A 27,079-nucleotide genomic window follows, 5' to 3' on the forward strand; every position below is an offset into this window, starting at 1 on the left:
ATTACCTGCAGACATTTCAAATTTTTCCCCCTCTTGGAAGTTGAAGAGGGGGAAAATTTTGTTTCTCTTCTCTCCCATCTCATATACACTTCCCATACTGTACTTACAGAGTGGATTTTACATGGTGTAATTCAGCGTATCACTGGCATCCAAATTTCTGTCTGACATAGAAATCTGTTTCCAGCTTGGCCCTTTCTTATGTAATTTGCTTTTCCTGCCAAAAGAAGCATAATATAAAATGTCCCTCCCATTGCTATAGTAAGGGTGGAGCAAAGAACAGAACAGAGATCATTGCCAGAGAATTCTCAGAAATATTCTGAGCAGAAAGGGTGGAAGCTGGCACACACAGAACTCTGTGTGGTTTGCATGGTGGATGTGAGGGAAACAAAAAGCCATACTGAACTTTAGTTGGACTTCAAGTTGGTGTGGAACAAAGTGAAAGGAAGAACTTTGATGCAAAGTAGGTGTTCACCCTTCTGTGGAAGAGTTGCATGGGAAAGGAGTGGGAAGGAAAGGGAAGAATGTCTGCAGAGCCAGGCCAGGTGAGGAGTGAAATTCTAGGTAGAAGCATATCAACATCAGACAATATCTATGGCTAACTATGCACTTCTTATTCTACACTGTGGATACATCCATAATCTTAGCTATCTTATAACCCTTGAGTTAAAGACTTCCTCCAAGTGCTGGTATAAGATTGTAGAAGGTAGAAGAGGGTGGGAGAGGGAGACCTCTGTTCTTGAAGTCTTCATAGCCATCTTTGTTACGTGAGATATCCAGATTTATGGCCATATCAAATCATAGTGTCGAGAGTAGGCAAACTAGGTAAATGCTTTTGACAAAATGCTGGTTTAGCAGGGGCTCCTTATATCTGGTAGTAGTATGATAGTTAAGAGCATTGATGCTGGAGCCAGATTGACCTAATTTCAGTTGCTGGCTCATCCACCAAGTAGCTTTGTGACCTTGTGAAATTTGTTTGCCCTTTCTGTATCTCAGGCTCCTTGTTTGTAAAAAATGCGTATAATAGTATATCACTTAAAGGATAGGGTTGGCACAGCGCTTCACCACGCACATTTAATGTGCATTAGCTGTTATTATTTGTGAACATAGAGCACCAAACCCTCCCTTGCACTAGAGGAGTACAGTACTTCAGGAATAATTAGGAGAACCTATCAGGCAAATCAGTGCCTTCTCTCTGATAAGGAACAACTTTGCTAGGCCCACTTAGCCAAATAATCTAGTCCTTCATGAGCAGTATTACTACTCAACTTAGAAATGCAACTGATGTAAGAGCTATGTGCAAGCTCTCTCCCTTTCTCACTCACATAAAGAACCTACAAAAGATAGATGTGGAGGACCTGATTTCAATTTTTAAATGGTCAATTCTAATCAATCCTTTAATCCTGATTCTTGAATATACTTCTATTTTTCTGTTTCTCCTTTTCTCTTTTTTTAGAAATAATCTCAAACTTATGAAAGAGTTACAAGGAAAGTCCAAAGAAATCCCATATTTGATTTACCCTAATTTTTAACATTGTGTTAGATTTGTTATTACTCTATGAATTCATACAACTTTTTTCCCTAAACCATTGGCACATTTTTACTTCAAACACTTCAGTACAAGGACATTCTCTTGCATAAACGCAGTTTAATTATGAAGTTTGAGAAGTTTGGGCTAGAGGTTTGGCTCAGGTATTAGAGTACCTGCCTTGCAAGCAAAGGCCTTGTGTTAAACTTCAATACTGCCAAAAAATAAGCAAAGTTCAGGAAGTTTAATCTTTTTTTTTTTTTCATTTTTCTTTTATTATTCATATGTGCATACAAGGCTTGGTTCATTTCTCCCCCCTGCCCCCACCTCCTCCCTTACCACCCACTCCACCCCCTCCCGCTCCCCCCCTCAATACCCAGCAGAAACTATTTTGCCCTTATCTCTAATTTTGTTGTAGAGAGAGTATAAGCAATAATAGGAAGGAACAAGGGGTTTTGCTGGTTGAGATAAGGATAGCTATACAGGGCATTGACTCACATTGATTTCCTGTGTGTGGGTGTTACCTTCTAGGTTAATTCTTTTTGATCTAACCTTTTCTCTAGTTCCTGGTCCCCTTTTCCTATTGGCCTCAGTTGCTTTAAGGTATCTGCTTTAGTTTCTCTGCATTAAGGGCAACAAATGCTAGCTAGTTTTTTAGGTGTCTTACCTATCCTCACTCCTCCCTTGTGTGCTCTCGCTTTTATCATGTGCTCATAGTCCAATCCCCTTGTTGTGTTTGCCCTTGATCTAATGTCCACATATGAGGGAGAACATACGATTTTTGGTCTTTTGAGCCAGGCTAACCTCACTCAGAATGATGTTCTCCAATTCCATCCATTTACCAGCGAATGATAACATTTCGTTCTTCTTCATGGCTGCATAAAATTCCATTGTGTATAGATACCACATTTTCTTAATCCATTCGTCAGTGCTGGGACATCTTGGCTGTTTCCATAACTTGGCTATTGTGAATAGTGCCGCAATAAACATGGATGTGCAGGTGCCTCTGGAGTAACAGTCTTTTGGGTATATCCCCAAGAGTGGTATTGCTGGATCAAATGGTAGATCGATGTCCATCTTTTTAAGTAGCCTCCAAATTTTTTTCCAGAGTGGTTGTACTAGTCTACATTCCCACCAACAGTGTAAAAGGGTTCCTTTTTCCCCGCATCCTCGCCAACACCTGTTGTTGGTGGTGTTGCTGATGATGGCTATTCTAACAGGGGTGAGGTGGAATCTTAGTGTGGTTTTAATTTGCATTTCCTTTATTGCTAGAGATGGTGAGCATTTTTTCATGTGTTTTCTGGCCATTTGAATTTCTTCTTTTGAGAAAGTTCTGTTTAGTTCACATGCCCATTTCTTTATTGGTTCATTAGTTTTGGGAGAATTTAGTTTTTTAAGTTCCCTGTATATTCTGGTTATCAGTCCTTTGTCTGATGTATAATTGGCAAATATTTTCTCCCACTCTGTGGGTGTTCTCTTCAGTTTAGAGACCATTTCTTTTGATGAACAGAAGCTTTTTAGTTTTATGAGGTCCCATTTATCTATGCTATCTCTTAGTTGCTGTGCTGCTGGGGTTTCATTGAGAAAGTTCTTACCTATACCTACTAACTCCAGAGTATTTCCTACTCTTTCTTGTATCAACTTAAGAGTTTGGGGTCTGATATTAAGATCCTTGATCCATTTTGAGTTAATCTTGGTATAGGGTGATATACATGGATCTAGTTTCAGTTTTTTGCAGACTGCTAACCAGTTTTCCCAGCAGTTTTTGTTGAAGAGGCTGCTATTTCTCCATCGTATATTTTTAGCTCCTTTGTCAAAGATAAGTTGCTCATAGTTGTGTGGCTTCATATCTGGATCCTCTATTCTGTTCCACTGGTCTTCATGTCTGTTTTTGTGCCAGTACCATGCTGTTTTTATTGTTATTGCTTTGTAATATAGTTTGAAGTCAGGTATTGTGATACCTCCTGCATTGTTCTTTTGACTGAGTATTGCCTTGGCTATTCGTGGCCTCTTGTGTTTCCATATAAATTTAACAGTAGATTTTTCAATCTCTTTAATGAATGTCATTGGAATTTTGATGGGAATTGCATTAAACATGTAGATTACTTTTGGGAGTATCGACATTTTTACTATGTTGATTCTACCAATCCATGAGCATGGGAGATCTCTCCACTTTCTATAGTCTTCCTCAATCTCTTTCTTCAGAAGTGTATAGTTTTCCTTGTAGAGGTCTTTCACATCTTTTGTTAGGTTTACACCTAGGTATTTGATTTTTTTTGAGGCTATTGTAAATGGAATTGTTTTCATACATTCTTTTTCCATTTGCTCATTGTTAGTGTATAGAAATGCTAATGATTTTTCTATGTTGATTTTATATCCTGCTACTTTGCTATAGCTATTGATGATGTCTAGAAGCTTCTGAGTAGAGTTTTTTGGGTCTTTAAGGTATAGGATCATGTCATCTGCAAATAGGGATATTTTGACAGTTTCTTTACCTATTTGTATTCCTTTTATTCCTTCTTCTTGCCTAATTGCTCTGGCTAGGAATTCCAGTACTATCTTTATATAATACTTAATATCCAACCCATACTTTTCCAAGTTTTTCCATTGTGTTAATAATGACTCTCTAGTTCCTTCAATAAGAACAACCCCTCAGCCTTTGTGTATCTTTCACAATCTTGCTGATTTTCAAGTGTAGGCCAGTAGTTTTATGGAATGTTTTTGAGTTGGGCTTGTTTCTTGCTGCACTTTTTTGTTTGTTTGTTTTTATTTTTGAGATGAAGTTCTCTCTACATAGCCCAGGCTGATCTTCATCTCTTGGTTCTCTTGCCTCAGTCTCCTAAGTGCTGGGATTGCAGGTATGTGCCACTATCCTGACTTGTGTTGTACATTTTTTTAAATCCAGAAGTGGTGTGTATCCTAACTGGTATGTTACATTCTGGTGTACCTTTCCTGGTGAAACTCATACCTTCAGTTTGCCCCACTATTGGTGATGTTAACTATTTTCTGATGTTTTAATCACTGACAAGCAGAAAAAGAACTGGGGAGCAAAGAATAACCAAAATGTTGGAATGGAGTTAGGTGGAAGGATTTCTTAGATGAATGGCATACATTTCTGAAGATACTTGGAAGGGAGTAGGGGGTTCTCTCAGTTTCCAAGTGTCTTTTGTGCATACATTATAATTTTCAACTAGTTTGGGAAAAACTAAGCATTTTTAGTGCTGTGAAAAGATGAATTTAAGAGGTTTTGCAACACTTCCTGAATAGGCCCAAGCAGTCCAGGTTGGGAGAAATGGACTGAAAGACTAATGTGTACCCCATCTTTGAGTAGGTAGATGTTAAGATGCACCAAGTGGCAGATGGCATACTTTGGTTCTGGGACCGCCCAAAGCCAAGATGGACCCAAAGATTGGAGGGAGGAGCCTGACCTCCCTGGTCACCTTTCCCACTTCACATTCTGCATTCTAACTAGTGCTTGCCTGCTGTTTTACAATTCCAGCCTTTACCCAAGCAAGCTAGATGAGAAAGGAAGAGAATGAGATCTATTGAGCTCTTGCTATGATCTGCTTGTTTCCATGAGCAATGGTCCACTGAGTGATCAGGAAATAGAGGTCAATGGAAAGGGAAGTTAAAAAAAAAGTCAAGGGAATGAGTCATCAATATCCAGAAATTCCTTTCCAAAAAACTTCTCCCATCTTTTAATCCCTTGTTAGTATCACACTGGAATTTGTCACCTAAGAGGGTGTCCTTTCAAGGAGATGGGACTCTCTGTTGAGAGTACTAATTATAATTCTAAATTAAAAAAAAACAGACCAGGAATTAAATTCTATTTTAATATTTAGTTATATTAATATTGCTATTTAGTTATCCCAAAGGATAATCAAGATGGCTGAATGATGGGATGAATGAGTCACTTATACAAGGCTAGTGAGACAGAGTGTGTATTTGTCTTTATAAGTCAAGCAGTCCCTTATTGTTTAATAATACAACAAATTGCTTCATTTCTGGAGAAGAATTAGTGAATACTGGAGCAAAGGGATGGTTTTTGACTATCAGTGACAAACTGATCACTCACATGCTGTAGTAATATAGTCTGCACATATCATTTGCAAAGGAGAGATGATAACGAGAGAAATTATGTAGCTTGAGAGTAGGAGGAAGCATGACTGAAGACCTTGGGCAAGAGTGGAGAGGAAGGAATAGGATTTGTAGGAAATAGTTGTGATCAATGAGTTACCAGTGACAATATTTCTGTGTGCATGTGAAGCTGACCAATGAATTATGGTAAGTCCCGATCCTATTCAGTTTTTTTGTGTTGCTGCTGTTTACCTCCAGCAATCAGTTGAGCTGTAATTTTCTCATACAACCACCAGATGGCCTTTAATTCCCTGTGGTGCCCCTACAGCAAGCCTGGCAAGCTAGTTGGACTACCCAGCAAGGGGCATCAATAATCAATCCTTTTCTAGGTATTCTTTCCTCTTCCAGAACTGACCTAATTCTGTGCCCATCTGTTCTGTTGTAATGTCTGCCAGATGGATATGCTGGCCTCTGGGAATTTAAACAGCCATTCACAGAAAACCTAACGAGCCCTTCATTATAAACTGTTTCCATTCTTCCAAATTCATTTCCTATCTTTGATATCTCTGCATAGACCTTAGATAAGTGTAACAGTGTTTATCTATGATTTGATATTCTTTTAATTGAATGTTACTTCAATGTTAGAATTACTATAGTCTATGTAGTTATATTTTAGAAAGTAATGTTTTAATATGTTTCTAAATTTTCCTATTAATATAAAGAGTGCTGATATGAACATGGAAGTTTTAGATTCCAAAGTAGAATTAAAGGGTCAAAGGACGATTTTATATATATTTTTAATGACTTGAGCCACATCTCCCAGATATTTTTGCTTTAATTAATTTTCAGATAGGGTCTCATATTTTTGCTCAGGACAGCCTCAGATCACACCTCCTGGGAACCTGGAATTACAGGCATGTACCACTGTTCTTGGCTTTATAATTCTTGATATATGTTCCCATGTTTCTTTAAAGGAAAATTATTCTTTTGAATTGCCACTTTTCCCTAAGCCTCTAGAACTAAAAACAAAAAAAAAAGTTGCTGGTGTGCAGATTTTGGTGAGTTATAACTTGCCTCTCTCTACCCCCTCACCTTCTCTTGTATCAAGGCCCCTTCTCTATTCAAGACATGTGAATTTGCTCCTTCTGAAAGGGTAGGTTGTATTTCTAAGTTGTATTTCCACAACTGCTTATCAACATCGTTCATGAACAGGTGCTCACATGTCATTCAAATAAATAGATTCATTCAACAAGATACACTTCTACCCTTAATAAATAGTAAATCATTTTCGATGTTGCTGGAATTTGTATTTCTTTCATTAGTAATAAGGCTCATCCCTGTCCTGCAATGATTACTTGTATTCACTTGTCTGAAAACTACTTAATAAATCTGACCACTTGCTATGGTTTGGATCTGGAATGTCCCCCAAAGGCACACGTGTTAAAGATTTGAGTCCCAGTTTGGAGCTATTGAGAGGCTTTAAGAGGTGGTGCCTAGGTTGCTGTCATTGTGCTCACCTGTAATACTAGCACTCAGGAGGAGGAGGCAGAAAACTATAAATTCAAGACCAGCCTGGGCTACAGGGCAAGACCCTATCTAACCCTTCTCCCCCCCAAAAAAAAGATAAAAGAAAAAAAAAGTGTGGCCTAATAGGTCTTTGGTTATTTGGAGCATGTCCTCAAAGGGGACTGTGGAACTCCAGCCTCTTTCCCTTCCTTTCTTTCCCACCCTAGCCATGAAGTGAGCAGCTTTACTTCTTATCATCATATACTGCTTTGTCACAAGACCAAAAATGATGGGGCCAATTGACTGTGAACAGAAACCTCCATAACGTGATCATCTCAGGTCTTTGTTGCAGGAATGGAAATCTGAGTGCTAACTTTATCAGTGTTTTAATATTATGTAAATTATATTTTTCACTTGTTTCCTTAATTTTAAATTAATTTTTCTTCTAAAGAAGCAATTTTGAAATTAAATAATTACTTTACATAGGTCATGCATATATATATATATTTGTTTTCAGTACTGGGGATTGAACCCAGGGCCTTGTGGGTGCTAGACAAGTCCTCTACCATTTGAGTTACACCCTCAGACCTTTTGTTTTAATTTTATTTTTGAGACAGAGTCTTGTTACCTTTGCCTGGGCTGGCCTCCAACGCTCCATCCTTCTGCCTCTGCCTATTGAGTGGCTGGAATTACAGGCAAATGCCACCATGCCCAGTTTGTATTTATATATGTGCTCTTGTTTTTAAATACTGAGGCTGGCTATGTATACACTATTTTAGTACTTTGCCCTGTAAAAAAATTTAATAATATAACTTGGAAATCTTTTCTTATCAAGAGCTATGATCTGTGTCATTGTTTTAGTAGCTGCATGGTATTTTATTGTGCATATAAATTACAATCTATTGAACAGTCTTCTTGCCTCAAAGAGTGCAGTGCATATCTTGGTATATAGATTTTTGTATCCACCTGTGAGTGTGTAGGGTAAGTGTTTAGAAGAGGACCCAAGTCTTTGTTGGGTCAAACAGTATTTGCATTTCAAATCTGATAACTATTGTCATTTCCCCATATAGCTTTTAATTTGCATTTTAATGTGCATTTTAAACATTATGTGTAAGTTTAAGATTTTTTTTTTTTTTTTGGGCAGGCTTTGCGCTTGCTAGGCAGACACTCTACCACTTGAGCCAAACCTTAAGACCATTTTTCTCCAGTTATTTTGGAAATAGGGAATTACTTTTTGCCCAGGACAACCTAGATCAGAATACTCCTATTTTATGTTTCCCCCTGTAGCTAAGATGACAGGTGTGTGCCACCAGGCCTAGCTTTGTTGTTGAGATGGGGATCTCATGAACTTTTTTTGCCTGAGCTGGGCTAGACAATCCTCCCCATCTCAGCCTCATGTGTAGTTTGGGATGAGAGGCACAAATCACCATTGTCTGCCTAAGAATTTTTTTTTATTTTTATTTATTTATTTTTTCCCTTTTTCTTTTATTATTCATATGTGCATACAAGGCTTGGTTCATTTCTCCCCCCTGCCCCCACCCCCTCTGCCTAAGAAGTTTTAAATAGAGTTTACTTTTCAGAGTAATCTTAAATTCATGGCAAAATTGAATGAAGGTATAGAGCTTTCTTCTATATCCCCTATCCTCACACATGCACAGCCTCCCCCACTATCAGCATCCCCCATTAAAGTGGTGTATCTGTAATCAATGAGGAAACTACCAATGCACATCATTATCACCCTAAGTCCAGCTTCCATTAGGATCCACTGTTAGGTTGTACATCAAGTAACACCGAACATGTATCTTCCATTATATACATACAGAATAGTTTCATTGTCCTAAAAGCCCTCTGTGCCCTACCTATTCATCCTTACCTTCTTAGAGCCCCTGGCAACCACTGGTCTTCCTTCCTTCCTTCCTTTCTTTTCCTTCCTCCCTCCCTCCCTTCATTCTTTCCTTTCCTTCCTTCTTTTCTTTTCTGTTTTTCTTTGTCTTCATAGTTTTGCCTTTACAAGAGTGTCATATAGTTGGAATCCTTACAGTATGTACCAATTTTAGATTGACTTCTTTCTCTTAGTAATAAGCTTCTTTTATATCTTTCAGACTTGATAGCTCATTTATTTATTTTAAGCACTGATGAATATTCTACTTTCTGAGTATACCACAGTTTACCAATTGCCTACAGAAGGACATCTCAGTTGCTTTTAAGTTTTGTCAATTATAAATAAAGCTACTAGAAATATACATGTGTAGATTTTTGTATGCATATTGGCTTCAACTCCTTTAGATAAATAACAGGAGTGTGACTGAAGGATTGTGTGGTAAGAGTATGTTTAGTTTTATAAGAAACCACCAAACTGTCTTTCAAGGTAACACTATCACTTTGCCGTCCCATCAGCAATGACTGAGAGTTCCTGTTGCTCCACATCCTCACCAGCATTTCATATAGTCAGTGTTTTAGACTTGGGCCATTCTAGTAGATACAAAGTGGTATCTTATTGTTCTAAGGTCAAGCCATTTTTGCTGGGACAGTACTGGGCTTTGAACTCAGGGCCTCAAGCTTGCTAGGCAAGCACTCTTACTGCTTGAGCCACTCCAGCAGCCCATTTTTGGTTGGATGTTTTTTGAGATGGGGTCTCATAAACTATTTGCCTGCACTGGCTTCAAACCTCCATCCTCTTGATCTCTGCCTCCCAAGTCACTAGGATTACAAGTGTGAGCCACCAGAGCCTGCTAAGGTCAAGCATTTTTGCATCAAGAAGCCATCTATTGCCAGGTGCCAGTGGCTTGTGTCTGTAACCCTAGCTACTCAAAAGGCAGAGATCAGAAGGATCATGGTTTGAAGCCCCAGGCAAATAGTTTATAAGACACTATCTTGAAAACTTCCAAAACAAGAGAGGGCTAGTAGAGTGGCTCAAGTGATAAGAATGCCTGCCTTAGCAAGCATGAGGCCCTGTGTTCAAACCTCAGTGCTGGAAAAAAAGAAAAAGGAAAAAGAAAAAGAAGTCATCTATTTGGGTTTTTTTTTTTCTCTTCTGAAAAGTATTTGTTCATATCCTTTGTGCTTATTGGGTTATAAAAATCTATTTTGAGAACCTATGTATGTATTGAGCTCTTATTTATGTATTAGCTCTTTGTCATATGTGCTAAAAACATTTTCTGAAGCTTTTTTCTTGTCTTTTGTTTTATTTCATTTTCCTGAGGAATTAAAATACATAAAATAAAAAATGCACAATTAAAACACACATACATATATATTATATACGTCATGAGTTTATATTTCTATTCAAATCTGACATTAGAGGTTTCATCCCTACTTTCCCCTATTCTAGGTTGTATCTTCTTTTCCCCACATAAAATCTTGTTCTCTAAAATGTCAATTAATTTCCTTCTTGCTCTACACTACAATGCACACAAAATAGTTTCAGACCTATATCACTAATATCACTTCTGAAAACAAACCTACTAGGTTAAATTCACTATTTCTTTCCAGTTCTCTTCTGTCTTTAGAATATGTCTCACAATAGTGTATTATGTTAGTAATTTTTCAAATAAATTCCTTTGTGTGGTTATGGAATCAACTTTTTAGTGCTATTTATCAATGATTGTTAAATTGATATCTAGATTTTTGTGTTATACTTACAATAACTTCCCACATTAGGATTAGATAGAACTTTTCCCATGACACTTTAGGTGCTTAAAAAAGTTTTTTTGTTATTGTTGTTGTTTTTTTGAGACAGTCTTACTATGTAGCCCAGGCTGGCTTCAAACTCATGATCCTCCTCCTGCCTCAGCCTCCTGAGTACTGAGCTAGGATTACAAGCATGTGCAACCATGCCTGATAGTTAAAAAGGTTTTCATTCAACTGATGCAAGGAGTAAAAAAATAATAATAGGTAAATAATAGAGGGGGAAAGGGAATTTAAAAATAATTACAAAGAGCTATAAAAACATTACAAATAAGACAGGGCTTCAGTTTTAGCAGAATCAGGATAGTGATGCCATAAATGGAGCAAGGATCCAGACAGGGAGGCAGACACATTCCCATTGCTGATAGTAGGTGCATGGAAAAGAGGCTCTGTCCCAGGAATGGATTAGAGGGGAGTGCCAGGCCTGGGAGACGTAAAGGCAGGGGCCCAACAGCTGTGTTACTTGATGCTCATCTGAGCTCTTCCACATACCAATTTTCCTGTCTCATCACACAGTGGTTTTGGAGCCCAGGGAAATCAGGTCCTCCTGGCAGCTGATGTTGTTACCACCATAGGGGAATCAATGATTACAAACTGCATTTACATGCTCCAAATACTTGTTTCCCTTCTCCTCATTGAGGATCTTCCTTCATGCCAGTGGTGCTGTTTTATTGTCACAGACCAAAGGTGGTCTTATAAATAATTTGTTCTGCCAGGTGCAGGTGACTCATGCCTGTAATCCTAGCTACATGGGAGGCAGAGATCAGGAGGATCACAATTCAAAGCCAGCCCCAGGTAAACCATTCACGAGACCCTATCTCAAAAGAACCCAGCACAAAACAGGACTAGTGGAGTGACTCAAGTGATAGAGGGCCTGCCTAGCAACTGAGAAGCCCTGAGTTCAAACCCTAGTACTGTCAAAAAAAAAAAAAAAAGAATTGTTCTGCACTCCACATTTTAAACTGTTTTGTGGCTACTTTTAGAGATGTGAATGTGATGATAGCCATATGGCACATCAGTTGTTACTTTGCTACAAGTGTGGGTCTTACAATAAAATTTTATTGAAGTGTAACATACAATCAGAAATCTGTACAAATCATGGGTCTACCTCCATGTGGCTCCCATCTGGATCAAGAAAGAGGGCATTGCCAATCTCTGGAGTCTTCTCTCTTGCTCCGCCCTGTACCTTCCCACCCCTATATAAGTGAGTGACTCCCCCAACTTCCTGTTGCCTTGGATCAGCTTTGCCTGTTTTGAACTTTATGTAAATAGAATCATGCAATGTGTACAACTGTGTGTCTTCAATGTGTCAAATTATGTTGTGGTGTGCAACAGCAGTCAGTCCTGTTCATTTTTGCAAGCTGCAGTGTTTCCCATTCTGCTGCTGAGAATTTGGGATCTTTCCAGGCTTTAGTTATAAATAGTACTGCTATGAATATTCTTGTATATGCCTTGTGTAAGTACATAGTTGTATTTCTATTGTGTATATACTTAGGAGTGGAATTTCTCAGTCATTACATGTGTTCAGATTTGGAAGAAATTTCCAAAGTCTTTCCAAGGTCGTTGTGCCAACAGACATGAATTTTTCTTCTAATTCACACTGATAAATGCTCTGAAAATTGTTCTTATAGAACTAAATGTTCTACAAGAAACTTAAAAATTTTGAGATCAAAATCACTTTGGAATTGCTCTCTGGTTTAGTACTCTGGGTTCTTGCTCATGTTTTCATATGCTATTAAACTGGTTTATGGTCACTAGGAGAGTCTCCATTTAATATCATATGTTGCTTCTACTCATTCCTGGGAAGCTATTAAGAAATTTGAACTTGGATTTAGTATTGGACCTCTTTCCCTCTCACAGGGTTTTGCCTCTTCCACTTACAGTTTTGATGAAAACCTAACATGCAATTGCAACCAGCTAGTTACATAAACAACAATGAGAAAATCATCATTTACAACTAAAAGGATACTTGTTATGACAGGAAGCACCACATGAAGCAAAGGTGAGGTCCCACCTGCCACCCCTGATTGGTCTTTAAAAGTTCAGTGTTGGCTCCAGATCATAAGTTAAGAGTAGAGTAGAGTCAGAGGTAGAATTGCCTGTGCTGGTGGGAAGGTGGTCTTCGGATCTGCAGTTCCTTGCCTCTTGCACACCAACTTTGATTTTGGAGATCAGCTTTGATGTTCTTAGGCTGATCTGGAAGGCAGTCATTGACGTGGGTCTTTAGCTACTTATTCATTAGTCAGACTAAGCATTTTTATTATAAAGGCTCTTCATTTAAGTGAACATAAAATATATCTCATTTATGTGAATGCTGCATTTCTCTTGGTTTGTAGGGTATTTATACTGACAAATACTATCTATTAAAAAGGAGGTTTTAGATTACCTTCTAACTTGCTAAGAAAGCTTGCAACTCAGCATTCTGATGACCTTGGTGAACAAAAATGGTCCAGTTTTTGGTGATTAAAATTGGATTTCAATAACTGGATAGCTATCCATTGACTTATCTCCCTGAAAGACTTACGTACCCTTCTTGACTGGTAAAAAATATATCAAGACCCAAAAATTGGCTCCAAAACAAGAATATCATTCATTCATTCAACAAAATGCTTAGAATTTCTTGTGGCCAATGTACTGTGCTTCTAGGCTGGGAGGGAAACAAAGATAAATTAAAAGTAAAAGTTAAGTTTACCAAACTTTGAATTTTCATATTAAAGAGGATTAAACCAAGTACACAGAAAGCTGTAAAACAAAGTTAACATATCAAGAGAGGAATAAATCAAGTGTGCTATGGTTTCAGGTAAAAGGAAACTTCTTCTAGCTTGAAGAATTTGGAAAGAATTTATGGGGGAGGTAGCATCTGACCAGGGCCTGGAAGGTTAGGGAGAATTTAATCATGTGAAATTGAGGGACAGGAATTTCTACCATTACTCTCAGTGCTGGTGAGAACTGGGAGTACCCAACACTGAATATCAAAAGGACAGAGTAGACATGAAGAAGTATGAAATGTTATCATTCGCTGGTAAATGGATGGAATTGGAGAACATCATTCTGAGTGAGGTTAGCCTGGCCCAAAAGACCAAAAATTGTATGTTCTTTCTCATATGCGGACATTAGATCAAGGGCAAACACAACAAGGGGATTGGACTTTGATCACATGATAAAGCGAGCACACACAAGGGAGGGGTGAGGATAGGTAAGACACCCAAAAAACTAGATAGCATTTGTTGCCCTCAAAGCACAGAAACTAAAGCAGATACTTTAAAGCAACTGAGACCAATAGGAGAAGGGGACCAGGAACTAGAGAAAAGGTTAGATCAAGAAGAATTAACCTAGAAGGTAACACACATGCACAGGAAATCAATGTGAGTCAACTCCCTGTATAGCTATCCTTATCTCAACTAGCAAAAACCCTTGTTCCTTCCTATTATTGCTCATACTCTCTCTTCAACAAAATTAGAGATAAGGGCAAAATAGTTTCTGCTGGGTATCGAGGGGGTGGGCGGTAAGGGAGGGAGTGAGGGAAGTGGGGAGAAATGACCCAAACATTGTATGCACATATGAATAAAAAAAAAAAAGAAGGGCAGAGTAGAAAATAACAAAGGGAAGGCCTAAGCCCAAAATGGAAAAGTCTTCTATAAAAATCAAAACTTTAGAAAAGGGGAAACAAGAAGGTGCTTATTGATAGTAGCTGGGGAAGACTTGGATGTGTGGCATCAAAGGGTGCCTGAGAGCTAGGCATGGGAGCACTTGGGAGACTGAGTCATGGACCTAGATGTGATCCACCATTGGGCTATAGAATTGTTGGGGTTGTTTTTGGCTACACAAGCCTCGTTGCTTTTTGGAGTATGGTAGGTATCTTAACAGGGACCAGCTTCACATGCCTGACTACTCCAAGAGAAGGGAGCATGTAAACAAAGGTCTGAGAAAGGGCTTCCTGGGATCTGCACAGGGATCAGAGACTAGTAGCTCAGTTTGGTTAGCAATGCTACAGAGGAGAAACAGCAGACATCCCATGTGGATGACAGTTCAGGGTGAGACCAGATAGGATCTTGATTATCAGGGAAATTATTTGGACAGTTTTTTCTGAAGGCAATAAATTTCTTTAAATAAATATCTGATCTGTGCTAGAAAGATCATTCTAGCAGCTACGTAATAATGAGCCCTGCCCCCATGCTTTCAGCTGCCTTTGAAGGTCCTTGAGGCCAAAACATAACCATTGTAGCCAGTGCTTATCACCATCATCCTCTTAGGAAGGATAGAGCCTATGTTTTATAGGTCCTTAGTATCTATGTCCAAGGTCAATGTGAGGAAGAGAAAGGAGTGGGAGATTTCCTGGGTGCAGGGAAAAGGGCTCGAGCCAGGAATTGTTTGAATCAGGGCTTAGTTGAGCCAGGAGGCAATGGGATATGTTGCTGAGATGGGCAGGCAGCCTCACAGAGGAAGCAAAGGCATAGCCAGGAACTAACAGATGGACACCAACTCCAAATGATGAGCTGAGAGTGGAACAGGAGACTGCTCCAGACATTAGGGACCTGCAGGCTTGACACCTGGGAAGACTTAGAGAAGGTCTCATTGGAACAGCCTGTGACTTTGTCTGCTACTTTGTGGCAGAGACTATGGTTGATATCCTGAGCACCCAGGTTTGAGTTCAGATGCAGTGATAAGTAAAAATGAATGATAAAGCTTAAGAAAGAGAGGAATAATATGTGTATATTTGTATTTGTAATTGACTAGGTTCATTATGGGTGGAAGGAAAAAAAGATATTTTCCCTAAAAAATAGTCCCAAATTATTTTTAAGTAAGGGCTTTGTAATGACAGTACCTCTATAACACAGGTGTGATTTGTCAGCATCTGCATGTGTAAAGCGCGGTATCTGATGGGAATACAGTGGGCCACATACAGGGCCCTAAGTGGCATCTTGGAGGAGGCTCTGAACTGGATGTTCAGCTCAATCCTTGGCTTGTTAGGTCTATTCACCTGGTGACAGACTCATGCCTGCCAAGTGACAGTAAACTGACATGTTCATTAGAATTTCAAGAGAATGATTTGCAACAGGGGTCTCCCTTTCTGAGGACTGGGACTCCTGGGCCTCTAATCCATGTTCTTAGAAGGAGTGCTGCCATCATTTCTAGTGCAAGGGCTCTTGGGTGACTGTAGTGTTGATTAGAAGACTCTTTCCCAAGCATGGAACTGGACAAGGAGAGTATCATGACTGTGGGGTGTATTGTCACCTGTGTTCATTCCAAGGCTAATTTAAAAATTTCCTTTTCACCAGAAGATACTTCTCAAGTTGCTGCTGTTTGTCCAGTGGTCTCAGATGCAGGAGCTAATAGAACTAGATTCTTTGGGCTGCTTTTGCCTCCCCGCACCCATTCTCCCCCAGGCATAGCACCTCTGACACATTCTTCCTTTAGTTGGTTTTAATATTAATGATTAATACCACAATCAAGGGCTATTTCTTTTGGCTTAGCAGATGACACAAAGGCAAGTTTTCCAGAATTTGACAGGTGGATTATTGTTTCAGCTGACAGTGTTTATTAAATCAGGAGTTTGCGAAGAATTTCAACTTTTTTGATTTTTTTTTCAAGTTGACTAGTCTGTTATTTATGTTGAGAAAGCAACCTGACTCTATTTCCCAGCAGTTCTGACTTTTCTCTGTAGCTACAATAAAGACAAAAAAAAAAAAAGTTAAGCCACACAGAGAAGCATTCTAGGGTCTATGCAGACTCCTACCACACGCCCCATGTTCCCCTGCTGATTTCCAATTTCTCCCTTCACAGAAGGAAAAGATAGCTTTGCTTCAAGGACAAGGCCAGAACATTTCCCTTGATCATTGCCTCCAATGTGAATCATTAACTCCTAACTTCTGAAACTACTTCTAGCATTGTACCATGTTGCAGGAGTGGGTGTGTGTGTATTTTCCTTAAGAAAACTTTACAAATCTCACAGTGAAAATCCCCTTCAGTCACTCACAAGTGTAGAGTCTAGAGTAAGAACACTGAGGCAGGAGGTCAACGTTTTTCAAGTGGAAATCCCAGAGGGTGGAAGCAGATACACTCAGGGTGAATGAATGCCCTCAGGGCTGTTGGCAGGTTGGTACGTAAGTGATGACCAGATAGCATGAGTCACCTTAGGAAACATAATACCATCTCCAGGGGTGGAGATGGTGGGTAGTGTCTCACTGTGTGTACTTGTTTTAGAGTTAACTTGTATTGATCAACAGTGATTTAAGCAAACCATTTGACTCTGTTATTCTGGAAAATAAGCATGGAAAACTCCATGAAATCACAGGGTGAGGTAAGAGATTAGGGTTGTTGACCTGCTGTCTCCTCTGCTGTGTATCATTCCTCAGCTTCCAAGTCCCTAAGTAGGTCAGGGTTACATAGTAGAAAGAGGGTGGGATTTGGAATTAAGCAGGCTTGGGTTTTAATTACAGCTCCTTCACTTACTCTGCTCATATTATTTTACCTTTTTAAACCTTGGGGGTTTTTTTCCTCTGAAAAATGGAGATATAATGACTACTTCATAGAATTGTGAGAATTTAATAAAGTGACATTATAGATGTGCTCAATAAATTGCCAGCAGTCTGGGTATTGAGGGGGTGGGGGGGAGAGGGAGGGGGCGGAGTGGGTGGTAAGGGAGGGGGTGGGGCAGGGGAGAGAAATGACCTAAGCCTCGTATGCACATATGAATAATAAAATAATAATAATAAAAAATGCATAGGAACACTGAAAAAAAAGAAAAAAGAATTAACCTAGAAGGTAACCCACGCACAGGAAATCAATGTGAGTCAATGCCCTGTATGGCTATCCTTATCTCAACCAGCAAAAACCTTTGTTCCTTCCTATTATTGCTTATACTCTCTCTACAACAAAATTAGAAATAAGGGCAAAATAGTTTCTGCTGGGTATTGAGGGGGTGGGGGGGAGAGGGAGGGGGCAGAATGGGTGGTAAGGGAGGGAGTGGGGGCGGGGGGGAGAAAGACCCAAGCCTTGTATGCACATATGGATAATAAAAGAAAAAAAAATTGCCAGCAGTCAATAATTGAAGCCCTCATTATTTGGAAGACCAAATGATGTCATTTTGGTTTTTTAGATAGCTAGGAGAAAGAAGACATTTGATGAGACTAAAGTCTCATCTTTAGTTCTGGATATTAGAGCCTTGGCTCCTAGATTGTCTATATTTCCACAGTATTGAGATTATATCATGATGCTATAGCTTTGTTAGAAGGTCAGAAGGAGTTGGGTGCAGGGAGCAGAAGGGAGAGATAGGGAAAAGAGAGACAGGAAAGGAAGAAAGCCAATATCTGGATGTATTATTCTCCATTGGACATTGGAGAAGTGATTCCACTGGGACCTTGGAGAAAGGATAGAGAATGCCTTTCAGAATTGTGCTGGAAGATATTTTGGTACTGTACTATATTTAAATAGAAAAGGACACATAAAAGACAAAACTGAAAACTTTTTTTAAAAAAAAGGTACAGAGCAATAAAACAAGTGAAGTCTATTAGAACGAAGTCCTTGAAAATATATTGAGACAAAGTCTCGCTGTGTTGTCCGGGCTGGTCCCAAACTCCTGGGCTCAAGTGACCCTCTTGCCTCAGCCTCCCAAGTAGCTGGCTCTGCAGGTGCGCCAGCTTGAGTATGATTTTTATAGGCATTTCCATGACATTTTTGTTATATTTTCCTGATAAGTTAAATATGAAATATCCTTTTTTATTTATTTTATTTTTATTTCCTTTAATTCTGTAGTGGTTTTATTATGGTGTTAATTTAATAGGTGATAAGGTGTATATCTTACAAAGAACATTTAATAGGAATTTTTAAGTCCAACCTAAGAGTTTGTCTTTTTTTTTTTGGTTTGAACTCAGGGCTTTGAGCTTACAAAGCAGGTGTTCTACTGCTTGAGCCACTCTTCCAGTTCATTTCGCTCTGGTTATTTTGGAGATGGGGGTCTCATGAACGATTTGCCTGGGTTGGCCTCCAAACTTGATCCTCCACATCTTAGTCTCCCAAGTAGCTAGGATTACAGGTGTGAGCCACTGGCACCTGGCCAGCCTCACCTAAATTTGAAAAATCACTGGTATAACTTTGCTCAAAACATCTTTTCAAAATATAGTCTTCAGTTTTTATGAGGATAGGCCTCTTTTCACTTACAATGTTGATTATTCAAGCTTCTGCTTTTCTTCCTTTTGGATCATTATTATTAGAGGTTTACCAATTGTATTGGGGTTTTCAAAGAGGTCAAGAAAAAAAAAATGCCAAAAGAGGCCAAAAGAAAAAAAAAGACTTTGTTGTTCTTCTCTCTTGAATATTTGTTTATACTTTATATTAATATAATAATTTCCTTCTTCTTGCTTTGTTTGAGCTTATTTCGCTGCCCTTGTAAACATCCTTGGATGGATTCTCATTGGCTTATTGATTTTCTGCTTGCCTATGCTGGTCTGCTGTGATGAAATAGAAGAATTTAATTTTTTAATTTGTTTTGCTTTTAAATTTTCATAACACAAAATTTCAAATATACTTAAAGGTTAAGAGATTCTTAGATGTCACTATCCTTCACAGCTTCAGCTACCAATGCACAGCCAACATCTTTCTACCATCTCCTCATCCACTTCCACTGTCTACTAATTCGAAGAAGTTCCATATTCTTTTTTGTTGTTATTTTGTGGTCCTGGAGATTGAACTCCTACACCTCCAGTTCTTTTACTTTTTCATTGATTTTTCAGTAGAGTCTCCTGTTAACTTTGCCCCAGCTGGCCTTGAACAGTGATCTTCCTATCTCTGACTCCTCAGTATCTGGGATTATAGACATGAAGCACCATGCCCCAACCAGAAATTCTCATTCTTATTGCAGTGAAAGGGTCTGGGGGTGCAGCTCAATAGTAGAGTGTTTGCCTAGCATGCTTAAGTCCTTAGGTTCAATTCCCAGTACCATAAAAAGAAAAAAAGTGCTTATTTCGGTGAAAACAGACAATAAATACTTACCATCATCAAATATATAATCTTTGTTTAAATTTTGCTAATTCCCCTCTCTACTTCTCTGTGGTTTTATATTCAAATTAGGATTCAAATACAGTGCATGACTCTTTGACCGGATGTGGTTGATATGTCTCTTAAGTGTCCTGATCTATAGGTTCTCCCTCTCCTGACTCTTTTTTTATTTGCAATGTACTTATGAAGAAATGAGACCATTTGAGGAAGTTTGAATGCAGAGACCATGAGTGAAGGAATACTTTTAGAAACTGGGAGCAGCCCTCATTTTACAGCTGCTGAGAAAGTAAGGACTTTGGCTCCACATCTATAAGGAGGTGAATTCCACCAGCACCATGAATTAGCAAGGAAAAGGATTCTCTTCTAACACCACTAAAAAAGAACACAACCTGCTGATACATTAACGTTAGTCCAGTGAAACTCACACCAGAGTTCTTACCCACAGACCAGTAAAATAATGAGTTTGTGTTGTTTTAAGGTTATTAACTTTATGATCATTTCTTACTGCAGCAATGGAAAGTTAATACACTCAACACAGCTAAAAGACATACTTCATAGACAGTGTTGCATATTTCTGTCAGGAGGCACATAATGACTGGTTATCTCTCTGTGACATTAGTGACAATCAATGATCATTACTTAGCACCATTACGTCACCATCACCTCCTAGATGGCCTCACAAAGCAGGAAGTTTCCTTCTTGGGTAATTCAGTCAAACTTCCTTCTGAGATTTCTATTTATTGAATCTAAGCCCCTTTCCGTGTGTGTGTGTTTACATATATAGATATGTATGTAATCTCATTCCATTTATACCCTCACCTACTTCCCCATTCTTTATTATTCTGAAGTAAATCTCAAAGCTCAAATCATTCAATCCAACTCAATCTATATGTATTTCTTTATGTATGTATAACTAGAAGATGAAGACTTAAAAATATAACCACAGTATCAGTATTGCTCTTAAATTTACAATAATCTCATAGTATCATCACTTATCTACTAATTTACTCAAAAGTGGTTGTTTAATCTGCAGCACTGCAAAAAAAGGTGATTGTTTGGCTGAAATATGATCTTTTTTTGGGGAAACAGCTCACATAATGGGCCTTTCTGGTATATATTTTTAGACATCAACACTCAGAAGAAGAGTATATTGCATATGTGACAGTTTTTGTGCAGAGGGTAGTTATAGACACAGACTTACTTGGAAAGCTGAGGAGCCATGTATACTTTGACATGTAGCAAAAAACTTTATTCAGGCTTGTAAAACAATAATATTAAATTTTAAAAACTAATGCCTTAGGGCTAGAGATGTGACTCAAGTGATAGGGTGCCTACATAGCAGGTATGAGTTCAAACCCCAGTACTGCACACACACAATTAGATCCCCTCAAAAAAGCAAAAACTAATGCCTTAGCTGCATGGGGTGGCTCATACCTGTAATCCCAGCACTTAGGAAGGTGAGGCAGGAGAATTGTGAATTTGAGGCTAGACTAGGCCACATAGCAAGTCTCCAAAAGAAAAGAAAAAACAAACAAACAAAATAGCCTAATCCTTTACAGAATTCAAAATTAAATAAAGTATGTCAGTGTTTAATCCAATGGAAGTTTATTTTGTAAGTATTTTATTAAGTTATAAATTACTTGTTGATTTAAGAATTCAATCTTTACAACCTCATTGCAGCTATCTGTGTAATTGTTATATAATGTGGAGCAGATATTTCCCTGTGATATAATAATACCTGTTATTTCCTGGGGCCATCTTTCACACCTCCATGTCCTGCACATCCTGATAGGCCCCTTAGCACCGGGTCTCTGTGCATAGATTAGCTTGGCGTGTGGCGCTGTAATGCTGCAGATGCACGTCTAGGTAGCGTGGCGTTTCCAGCTCTAACACCTACAGCCGGAGAGTCTGCCTGCTCTCTTTGCAGCCCCTCTATTGAGGAAGTTCCCTCTGCTCTGAGGTATAGCAAATGAGCAGGTGGGTGATCTCATTCTTCCATCTTGTAGCTAACTGCTTCAGCCTTGGTACAGAGCTGATCACATCCTACATATCCTATCTTAGCCTTGGGCCATTTTGGTCGTTAGAAGTTAGACTTTGTTTTCTTTTCCTTTTCCAAAGCTGTGACAGTTGGCCAGCCTTCTTACTGAATTTTGCTCCCTCACTCATTCTTTTATGAAAAGCACCCTTTTGTTCTGTACATGTCTCCCCAGCTGCTAGTTATTGAGTTGAGTCAACTGTTTTGATCTAAATCTCATGTTTCTCTGTGAGGTTTCACTTCACATACATGCCTGATCCCCACAGAAATCCTGTAAAGTAGGGAGCACAGGCATTATTATCCCCATTTAAAGATAAAAACCTGTACGTATACATCCCCAGTGGTGATTGTACTAACGTTCCTGCTGCTTCTAGATGTAGCCATGAGGCCCTAACTCATCTCAACCTTGCTGTCTGGGAGTAGTTACCTTATTATCTGAGTCCACAAGTTAACCTGAAGCCAAGGAAGATACTCCTTGATGGCTACTTGTGTACCCTTGTTGGGAAATTTAGACCCACATGATGTATTTGGGCTTACCTTTGGACATAATGATTTATAACTCTCTTTATGGTAACCTAAAACTTTTAGTCACCTTGAACTTGGAGGAAGATATCTGCTAGTTAGTGGACATGTATGCATTTGTGCCCATATAAAGAACAAGAAAGAACAAGAAACTGACCAAAAGAAACCTCTCCTGGTCCTCATGTAATTCTTAGAGATGATGAAACCATTCTTGAGGGTTTTAAATGCTTCTAACAAATCTTAATGGCAGCCTAGAGCCTAGGACAAAAAATGACACACTTAGCAATTGCTGGGGACCCCATACGTTTTAGCTGCTGTGGTTATTGCTGCCATTGTAGCGTCAAGTAGTCTTTGGAGGTTTCTTTCAGCTTCAGTGGACACTTTAACTTGGGGTTAGGAACAGAAGTCTTCACTCATACTTCTGGCCAAGATGGAGTAATTAATTGAACTAGACCTCCTGTCATAGACAAACATAAAACTAGACAAAATATATAAGGGAACTGTTTTCAGGCATTTAACAAAAGATCATACAAGAATGTGGATTTTTAGGAAAAGGAATCTGATATAGCCATTTATCCTAGCTGTATACCTGGGAATAATTTCTAGACTACAGCATTACTAGCCAGAGCTCAACTAGAGAATGGGGGTAGGGAGGGTACAAGAGGTCCCCCTGAGCTGAAGAGGCAGAGATCAGACTTGGGGGCTGTTGATCTGGCTTGAATCTGTGGGCAGGGCAGTGGAGAAGAGTGAGCATTTTGCAAAGCATGGAATATGGATACAGTAAGATACATAAGCCAATAGATCAGTTGACTTTTGACCAAGGGGACAATATAATTAAATGGGGGAAAGGATAGTCTATTCTATAAATTGGCATTGGAAAACTGGATGTCCACATAAGAAAAACAAAAAAAAAGAATGTTGATCTTTAACATACACACAAAATAACAAAATGGATTACAGACCTGAAACTATGAAAGTGCTAGAAGAAACATCAGAGAAAATCTTTGAAACTTTGGGTTAAGCAAGATACCTTCAGCTGGTCATGGTGGCACCCTGAAACCCCAGCTGTTGGGAGACTGAAGCAGGAGGGTGGAGAGTTTGAGGCCAGCCTGGGCTACATAGTGAAATTCTGTCTCAAAAAAAAAAAAAGAAAGAAAGAAAAAGAAAGAAAAGAAAACAGATTTATTAGATAGGATGTAAAAAGCACAAAATGTAAAAGAGAAATGAGAAATTTAATTTAATCAAGATTAAGATTTTTTTTCCTCTTTGAAAGGTACTATAGGTTGAGTACCCCTTATCTCCAGTACTTGTGACCAGAAGTGCTTTGGATTTCAGATTTTTTTCTTTGGAATATTTACATATACTTCATGAGATATCTTGGGTATGGTATCCAAGTCTACACATGATATTCATTTATGTTTCATGTACATCTCACACATATCCTGAAAATAATTTTAAGCATTATTTTTAGCTCACCTTTGGTTTGACTGTAACCAGTGACAAGGCCAGGTGTGGAATTTTCCACCTGTCCTGTCATGTCAGTACTCAAAAACTTTTGGATTTGGAGCATTTCAAATGTTTGGATTAGGTATGCTTAACTTTCATCCCTATAATGAAAAGGTAAGATACCTAAGGGAGAAAATATTCTCAATACACATGTCTGTTAAAGAACACTTTTCTCAAAAATACTTACAAGTTCTACAACTCAGTAAGGCAAATAACTCAAATGATGGGCTAAAGACTTCATGAGATGAAACCTGCAAATGGGCCATTAAACACATGAAAACATGCTTATGACAAGTCATCAGAAAATACCAACTCTTCTTGAATATGTACAGCAACCAGAGCTCTCTCAGATATTGCTGGTGAGAGTGTAAAATGTATAACCATTTGGAAAAAACACTTTGGCTATTTTTTAATAAAGGTAAACATACACCAATCAAATGACCCAGCAATTCTGTGACTAGATATTTGTCAAAGAGAAATGAAACACATGCTCACAAAAGACTTGTACATAAATGTTTATAGCAGGCTTATTCATAATAGTCAGAAACAGGAAACAACCTATGTATCAACAGATGAACAGATAGGAGAATTATGGTACATGTAAACAATGGAATGCTACTTAGCAATAATAAGGAACAAATTAGTGATATATGCAATGACATAACGGTATCTTAAAAATACAATGCTGATTGTGTGAAATTCGCTTAGAGAGTAGATCTTAAATGTTCTTAACACGCGCACAAGTACACACAATAAGTGTGAAGTGGTAGATGTGCTAACTAATTTGATCAATAGAAATCATTTCAGTGTACATTTGTACATCAGAGCATCATGCTGTCACCTTAATACACAGTTTTGTCAGTTGTACCTCACTAAAGCTGGGGGAGACTTGCAAATTAAAAAAAAAGATAATGTAAGATGTAAACAGGTAGAACTGCTTTGCACAATACAAATGAGATTTCATTTTATTGACATTACTTTTAAACATTGTATATAAAAAATTTTAAAACTGCACATAAAACAGACTGAAATTTTTGAAATCTCTCTTTAAGCAAGGGATGCTTAATTTTGTACTCATTCAAGTTATCTGTGCAGGGCACAAGTGTATCAAATTATAATTCACTCAAGAATGCAGCAACAAAAACACTCTGCTGAGCAAAAGAAATCAAACATAAAACAGTACATGCAATTTGATTTTACTTACATAACGTTCCAGAATAGGCAAAACTATTCTCTAGTGTCAGAAAGCATCTTAGTGGTTTCTTGGATAGGGAGGATTGATATGAAGGGGTACATAGGTAACAGAAATGTCATACAGCTTGATTTGGTGGTGTTTGTAAGGGTTATATATTTGTACATTACATTGTATACAAAGTATATTCCAATAAAATGGATTTCAAAAACAAAGACTGAAGGTTTTTGCATTACAGTGACCTGTCACTACTTCTCACTAATAGTGACTTTGCACAAATTACTTATCTAAGTCCAAATTTTTTTACCTTTAAACTGAAAATGTTAATAGTATCAGTTTTGTAGAGTTGTGAGGATTTCATAAGATATTGCATGTTGTCAATTTTAGGGTCTGGAATGGAACTGAAAATCAAAGACAGTGTTATTAATATTCATGATTTTTTCCTAATCATATGAAAGAATGTGATGCATAATTTATCTGAATTTTTTAGAGGAATTGCCTCTACAGATCTCAGAGCAGATGTGCACCTTTGCCTATAACTCACTTATCACACATGAAAAACATACCAATCACATGTGGTAGTCAGCTTTCCATTAGTGTAATGAATACCCAAGATAATCAACTTTAAGAGGAAAGGCTTATTTTGGATTACAGTTTTGGAGATTTCAGTCTATGGTTGGTTGGTCCATTGCCTTTGAGTCTGTGGTGAGGTAGGACATCATGGTGCGAGTATGTGGTGGAATGAGCTATCTCCTCATGGTGGCCAGAAAGGAGACAGAGAAAGAGAGAGATTGAGAGAGAGAGGAAGGCAAATTTCCACTAGACTCCATCTCACTCTGGAGACCAAGCTTTTAACACATGGGGTTTAGGAGGACATTTCAGATTCAAACTATAGCATTATATATAGAAAAGTATCTTCTTTTATGTCAACCATCAGCAGGGGAACTGAGTTAAACTTCTTTTCCCAGCCAGATGAAGCATAATACTCTGTATGCCTGGATACAGGGAGAAGCCCAGCCCTTTAAGACAAAATAAAATTTCTTTGGGACAGAGCTGCTATCCAGTTCTATCTAGGCTGACTTGAGTTAAAATGGGTTTGTTTGACCTAGCCAAGTGTCAGAACAACACATCTCTCTTGGATTCATCTGTGGTATTTCATTTCACCAAGGTTTTCTGCCCTCCTTGTTTATGACAGCTTGTCTGGCAACTTGAGCTTGCCTGCCCATAATTTGGCCTTCTGCTACTTACCTTATGATTACTATCTCAGTAACTCTTGTCTCAATTTACCACCATCTCTCATACACACACCAGTTGAATCACAGCCTGACTAGTCAACCCTGCACTGCCTCCTGTACAGTTTCTCACCCAGGTGGTTCCTGCCTACTGATCACCCTTCCCTTGAAGCCACCAGAAGCACGGACCCTTCAGACTGAATAGTTCTCTGCTGACACCTGTGAGAGGCTGCGAGAATTTTTGACATTAAGCTTATCTGAATTCCTTCTCTGAAGTATCACATTTGCATTCCATCAGCCCTGCAAAGGATTCCAGGCTAAGATAAGAAGTGGGACATAATGGGTTGAGGTTAAGACCAGGGTTAGATAAAACTGGGTTTGATACCAGTAGGGTGACACCATGCTTTGTTTGTATGTCTCCTGTCTTAAACAAAGCCTTTCTTCTTAAAAGACTTCCCTCTATTTTAAATTTTGCTTCTATATGTTCCCTTGTTTTTGGATGTTGCTCAAGTTAAAAACACCCTCTGTGATAACAATATGCAGAGCATTATTTTCATTCCTTTAGGCATATTGGATAGTGACAGTGTGGGCTTATGCTTTAGGCAGAGGTAGATTTTAATAATCCTTACTGCAGTTCATTAGTTGTGTGATTTGAGGGGAAGTCCCTCTGCTCTAAACACTGGTTCTTCTTCTGCTCATTGAACAAGCCAACCTCACTTCTCTCAAGGTCTTTGTACTTACTATTTCCTCTTCCTGGGACCTTTATCATCTAGGTCTTCTGAGAGTATTTCTTCTTGTCA

This window comes from Castor canadensis, chromosome 11, assembly GCF_047511655.1.
Source record: "Castor canadensis chromosome 11, mCasCan1.hap1v2, whole genome shotgun sequence".
NCBI classification, from domain to species: Eukaryota; Metazoa; Chordata; class Mammalia; order Rodentia; family Castoridae; genus Castor; species Castor canadensis.